The sequence below is a fragment of the Crocuta crocuta genome, unplaced genomic scaffold (genome assembly GCF_008692635.1).
Source record: "Crocuta crocuta isolate KB4526 unplaced genomic scaffold, BGI_CrCroc_1.0 scaffold168, whole genome shotgun sequence".
Lineage (NCBI taxonomy): Eukaryota > Metazoa > Chordata > Mammalia > Carnivora > Hyaenidae > Crocuta > Crocuta crocuta.
Window position 1 is genome coordinate 94619 of NW_027532591.1, and position 6104 is coordinate 100722.

At 56.3% G+C, this 6104-nt stretch overlaps 1 long non-coding RNA gene across 1 annotated transcript; it reads right to left on the minus strand.

Moving 5' to 3' along the window:
• Window positions 1-2636: 2636 nt before the first annotated feature.
• LOC144244445 (uncharacterized) lies at window positions 2637-5749 on the minus strand. The gene is made up of 3 exons (XR_013338947.1): window positions 5442-5749; window positions 3468-3622; window positions 2637-2911 (listed from the first exon to the last, which is right to left on the minus strand). It is a non-coding gene; the product is annotated as an uncharacterized LOC144244445 (long non-coding RNA).
• Window positions 5750-6104: the final 355 nt, after the last annotated feature.

The window sequence follows — 6104 nt, forward strand, 5'->3', positions numbered from 1 at the left end:
GGGCCGCGCGGCTCGTCTCCTTGGTGACGCCGTTCAGCAGGACCAGGTGCGGGGGGGCCATGCGGGCCTCGGCCGCGTCCGGTCCCTCTAGCGGGGGGTCACTGCGGGCCGCCTCGCTCGGCGGCCGCTCCGTCATCCTGCGGGCAGACAGACAGACAAGCGGACGCCCGCTCTCACAACCGCCCCCAGGTCACCAGGGGGGGGGCGGTGAAGGGGGTGCAAGGCACAGAGAATTTCACGCACCGAGACGTGGGAAGAGGCGGAACAGCTTAGCGCCACGTGGACACACGCCCTCCCCCACGGCCTGAAGGCCCAGCGGCTGGGNGAGGAGGGAGAGGGGTCTGGGAGGCACAGCGACTGAGGAGGTGGGAAAACACGACAGACATCGGAGGAAAAGGAATACAGCCAGCGAAAGAAAACAGAAGGGGGGAAAGGAAGGAAATGTAGAAAGAAGCGAGAAAGAAATGTCATCTTGTCCCCCCGCTCAGGCCGCAAGGGAAGAGGAGGGAACAAATCCCCTGACCATGTTCTACCCGCCCCTCTTTTGGTTTTGGCGGGGAAACTGTGGCGCGGAGGTGGGGTGCTTTTCGAACCTCCCAAAGCAATACCCGCGCCCAGCCTGCCGCCTGCACCCGAGCACCCAGAAACCTGGGAGGAGTGCAGGTAGGGAACTCGGGGGATGGGGGCCTTAGGGCCTGGGGTCCGCCGCTCTGCCACAGCCGGCAGCGACGCCCGCTCTTTGCTGACACGTATTAACGGCCCTGCAGTTGTCTGTCTGGAGTAAGCAAATACAGCGCGTATTCTGTGCGGCTGCTGGAAACCCCAGTGGCCTTTTACTCCTGCTGAGACCAGAGAGGAGACACTGGGAAGGGAAGAAAATGATCCTAGCCCTATGCCCCGCACACTCCGTCTGCCTCCTTCTGCCCTGCTGGACTCACACGTGAGGTGGGGTCTGGAACGAGGGGCTACAGAGCAGAGACACTCAGAGTGGCCCTGACACTACTGGGGTCTAGGCTCCCATCCCTGAGCAGGAAGAGGTATCACGGAGGCCCTTGAACTCTTCTGTCCCCCTCTCCTGCCTTGGTGGTGTCCTCTGGGAAATGGGAGCAATGCCTCATTTACGCATTTAAAAGCACGATGCAAATGCTCAAGTAAACGTTATTACGGGCAAGAAGGTGGGACCATCCAGGGGAAAGCCTTGCCCAAGGTCACACGAACCTATTTGCCACGGAGCCACAGAGCAGGACCAGAACGCAGATCTTACACTGCCTGAGCCCTGCTCTGGTATATACCCTCTCATGTATATCCCTGGGGCTGAGGACACTCCTCCACACCATACACAGGGTGACCACAGAGGCCCCACTCCCCACTAACACTGGCTGGGGGCCTTCCATCACCCTGCTTCGATGCCAATGGAGCCAGGTCCCCGCAAGAATGAAAACCAAAAAACCACGAGACTCTGGGTCTGGAGTTTCGGGATGTTTGTGAGTTGTTTTAATAAAATACATATTTAATCAACCCGACAGTCTTCAAAAGGTGTCCGAAAGATTTTTTGCTGTCAGAATTAGACGACTGGGATAGTTTATAGTAGAAAATACACAAAAGTCAAATTCAGCCCCAAGCAGATGGCATTTAATCACTCGCGGCAGCCATTCTGCCACTGCACCGCTCCGGAACGGACCGGAGTTGGCCTGGGAAATATCCTCCCGATCCAGTAGAAAGACCCGACCTTCTGAAACCTCCTTGGGGCTCAGCAAAATTGCCACAGACACACAAGCTGACGGAGAATCATCATTCAGATTGTACTTCTGCCCTGGGTCTGCCAGCTCCAGGGGCTCCCCGGGAAACAACAGAATTCCCCCAAGACCTGGTGTATGTGAGCTGCAAAGGCAGTGGGTCCGCAAAGGCTTCACTGGAAACCAGTTTACGATTATGGCGGAAACAATAGATCTGTATCCACAGAATGGGACTGCCAAGACACTGCGTGCGGCCACTAGAAATGCACCAGAGGTATGCCAGTCTGGTGTTCCTGGCTCCCCTGTGGCAATGAAATGCACCAGTAACAGACCATCCTGTGGCAAAATATACAAACCTCAAGGTGCTGGCTCCCTACCTTACTGTCCCCACACACCGTTGTGTGCCCAGTGACACGTGCTTCCAGCCCCAGCTTCTAACCAGAGTGACAAACAAATGGTGCACACTGCAATCACCAGACTGAGTTCAAGCTCTCCTTTTGACACAGTTATACCCTCTGATTAATTCTGAGGCTTCATGTAGGCGCTGATCCCCGAGGGGCAAGAGAAGCACATATTCCGGATGAGTTGACTCTGGCCCCAAATGCCCTCCCCAGACGCCTATAAATATCTGTATCTCCGAGGCTCCCTGTGAGAAACCTATGATTGGTCCCCAGGGTCTGTGGCCGACCTCTCCCCGCCCATCCCCGGACCTTAGGAAAACCCGGCAGGCTGCTGATCTACACCCAGGATCACCCAGGCCAGGGGTCCATGCTCCAAAGGAAGCCAACAGCAGACTCGTAAGCACCTTTGGTTGTAGGAGACTAACCCCAATCACTTGGCTTTGGTTAAGATTACTGAAAGGAAAGCCTGAGTGATTTTACTTTGTTCATTTGTTTTTATTTGAGGAAGACGAAGAAATGGGGAGAAGCGTTTGAACAGAATCGCACTAGACTATTTTGACCATGACAACTCCTCTGTCTTTGTGCGGCCCAGAACCAGCTCACAGCCCCCAACACCGGATTCTCATCTCCTGTTGCCAGATGGCCGCAACGTTTCCGTTCGAGTCTGAACAAGACAGGGATCCCAGGAGCTCCTAGCAGGCAGGAACAGGGTCCCGGCAGCTCCCAGTTCCGGGCAGGGAAAATTTCTCATATGAAAACAGCCTCCGCTGGTACCTGGGGTAAGAGCTAGCTTCCTGTCCTTCATATTCCTCCCACCCCCCAACCGCCCCCCTCCCCGCCCCGGGAGCCCCAAGCCTTCGTGAGAACAGAATCACCTTCCCAGCTACTAGGAGAGTGGAGGGGTGTTCCTGCGCTGCCCCGCCCTAGGCCTTAGGCCCCGGTCAAGGCCCACCCGAGTTGGGACTGCACTAGCCAGGATGGCTGGGCCTTCTTCCTGCCAGCGGCCCAGGCACACACAGCCTGCACCACCCGGATATAGCCGCCCCAGAGTTAGGAGCCTTGTGAAACAAGCACAGGACCAGGACTGATGGGAGTGGCCTGGGGGGCTAAGTCCAGCTAGGTGTTTTTGCCCAGAATTGAAAAAAGAAAAGGCCCCGCTAGAAACCACAGAGGCACCGATCCTGATCCCAGATTCCCAGCTCTGGGCTCGTCCTCCCCTCACCCAATCGGAGACCCGACTGGCCTCTGTCCTGAGCCTCCCCCACCCCAGGCCAGAACCCAAGGTCTTCCTGGACACTGTTGCCACCGATACTGTTCCCCCAAAACTCACCTGGGGCATATTTAGAGAGACAGGCCCCTCTGAATAGGATCTCCACTCCGCCGGAGAGGGGCGGGAGCCAAGGTCCAAGTTGTGGACTGGGGTCTTTGCTTTCCCCCGTCTCGCTGAGAGACCAGCAGTTAGGCCACGGTGTGGTCCGGGGCAGTCTGCCGCGCCCAAAGCGAGTTTCCAGGAAAGATGGGGGTGGAGAGAAAGAGGGAGGGCGAGAGGGAGGGAGAGAGAGAAATGGGGGTCAATGGCTGGGAATTACCTCATGTCCTCGCCGACCAGCCCAGGGAACTGCAAACAGCTTTCTGCCCCCAACCTGCAGGTGCTTGAAGCCTCCCCCCAATCCCCCTCTAAAAAGAACCCTACACCTGGCCAATCAGCAATAACTATTTACTCCAACAACAACAACGAGCTCTCCATGGACTGCCAGAACATTTTCGGGCCTTCCAACCGGGATGTCTGGTTCAGTGCCACCGGCCGAGTTTGTTCTCTAAGCCCTGAAGTCTTTGAGGCTGGCTGGCTTGGGAACCCGGCTCAGGCGGGAGCAGCAGCCACAATGCCTAGCCCACGGTGGGGGTGGGTGGGTCAATGTGTGTTGGAAAAGGGGATTCCGGTCTTCAGACCCTGATCTGTGGGGCAGAACCTCCGAGGCTCCCATTCTTTCCATGCCCACGTCTAGCCCAAAGTGAAACCAGAACCCAATTCCAAAGGCTACTTTCCGACAGGAATGGAGTCAGAACAGCACGGATCCAAGAGAATGCAGGGCAGGGAGGGATATCTTGATCTACCTTGATCCCCTCTTTTCTTCCTACTGAGAAAGAAAGAAAGAGAAAGAAAGAAAGAAAGAAAGAAAGACAGAAAGACAGCCCCTGCCTTCCTTTCAACCATCCACAAACAATGATTTTCAATGTTCAGACTAGCAGAGTAAAGGAGAATTCTAATAAATTCCTTGCAGTAATAAACAAGGCAAAGGGAGGCAGGATAAACACAAATCCAATACTGCTTCCCAGGGTGTAGTCTAGTGAGATTTAGGCTGCCCCCTCCCTTTTTTTTCCTCCGAAGGGTTTTGTTTAATTTGTTTTGCCTAAATTGTCCAATTTATGATTACACATCGAAGCTTTGGATTAATTCCAAAGGACTCCTTTTTGCCCCAGCTTTGGTGGAAATAGAGGAATAATTCTTCCCTGCGGTTTCAGTCCAATGCGGGAGATTTTCTTTCTCTTCTTCTAACCCAAACGGGGGGGAGGGAGGGGTGGGAAGAAGGGAGAATCCACTCATTCCCGTGTCTTAGGTCCAGTTTAATTTTTGCTTTATGACAGAGTCTCTGTGTCCGTCCCTCTCTCCATTTTCTCTCCCAACCACAAGCCCAGCAACTTAAAAAATAGAGCTGGGGGAGGGGGGGCGGGGGGGGGGGCGGGGAAACCGGAGTCCAGGCAGGGCTGTGGGCCCTGGAAAGACTGGTGCTCGTTATCCTGAGGCCGGGGGGCCGCACCGATGTTTAAGGAGTGGGGGTCATTCTGTGAAACAGTCATCGGCTCAGCCAAATCCCGCTGGGAAGGGGGAGGGGAGGGGCCCTTCCATCTGCAGACCTGGCCCTGACCAGCCAGTCCTGGACTCGGCATTTCCAGGAAGAGNCCGCTTCGCTCCTGAACGATTACTTTAATTAAAAAGGATGATGATGAGGGTGATGAGGCTGATGGCGACGACATCAGTATCCACAATAACTGGCAAAGCAGAATCCATTTTTTCGCAGCGAGGGCAGCACTAACCCCATCCCTCCACAAAGCCTGGCCCGGGTCACCGATGCGACGGGTACCTGACCCACGCGGCAATGTCCCTCCAGGGAGAGGATGGGGAAATGTTCTTTGGAGGTTATCCCCGAGGGTCCCCACCCAAGGCGCGAAACCTGGAGAATGCGCCCATTGTCTTTTCCAGGCCTCTCCCGCACACCCCGGCGGAGGTACCCACGAAACTGACCAGAAATGGACGCGGCCTGGGTGCGGCGGAAACCGAGGCGGGCGGCTACCGGCTTGAAGGCGCGGGCCCTGGCGAGCGCGGCTCGGCTCCCAGCCTGAAGACCTCCTACTCTCACGACCGCCTCGACCACCGGGGCACAGGCTGGCCTCCGGACAGAGCAGCCTCCGCCGGCTCCGTCGGCCCATCCAAGCCCACACTGGCTTCCGAATACATCATAATTTGGAATAAAATGTGAAATCCCTCTCCCCGCCCCCTTGCCGCCTCCTCAACTTGCGGCTCCGTCTCCTGCTCGCCCTCCCCTCCACCCCCCAGCGATTTGCAAATGCACTTCTAAAGGACGCGAGCACACAACCCGGTGTGGACAGGACCACACACGGTCCAGCCCCACAGAAGGGAAGCAGAGTGAAACACAACCCAACACTGCCCCACAAGCCGACATGGTCAGGCCCGCGCATTGTCCAAAGCGCCACAACGAAATCGGTCCAACGCAACCGCTCACGGACGTACATCTCAGGCAGTCAGGATCACACACGCCCGACACAACGAAGAAAACCACCAAACACAATCGCCGAGGCCGCACAACCCGACGCCCAGAGGCAGACCCGGGTCGAGAAAGCAAACGAGCATAATTGTATACGAAGAGGAGAACGGCAGAAGGGGCTA